Source organism: Lactuca saligna, chromosome 5 (genome assembly GCF_052625555.1).
Source record: "Lactuca saligna cultivar CGN05327 chromosome 5, ASM5262555v1, whole genome shotgun sequence".
In the NCBI taxonomy this organism is placed as follows: domain Eukaryota; kingdom Viridiplantae; phylum Streptophyta; class Magnoliopsida; order Asterales; family Asteraceae; genus Lactuca; species Lactuca saligna.
Window position 1 is genome coordinate 259,966,546 of NC_136421.1, and position 555 is coordinate 259,967,100.

Below are 555 nucleotides of genomic sequence, written 5' to 3' on the forward strand. Positions count from 1 at the left end.
TCCTTTAGCTCATTGGAGATGTGGGTTTAAAATGGAACGTGTTGAGCAGATGATGCAACTTAGAAATCTTCGAAGAAGATATTCTATGAAAATTCTGTTGAGTGAAGTTAATTTAATGAAAAATGAAGTTGAGCAACTTCTTGTTGATTATCAAAAGCTTTCTTCAAATGACAGGCGTGTAATGTATCATGAAGGCATTATCAATATAGCAGCTAGGTTAGCTGCTTTTGGTCCTTGATATATATTTGTTGAAGTAAAATTCAAGTCGTTATGTTTATGTAGAAGTATTAATGGTAATGGTTATGAATTAGTAAGTAGAACAATTTGTTATGAAGTTTTATAAATGTCTGTTTGTTTTTGGTTGTTATTTGTTTTGGTTTTATGTAATGTACTTCTACGAACATAAGTTTATAATAATATATGAATAGTGTGGCTAAGTTTTTTTGGTTTTGATTTTGATTGTATATGTATAATCTTTTATAAAGTTAATATATTTACAATCATATATAATATTAACATATATAAGTACATAATATCTATAATTTTTAAAACCAT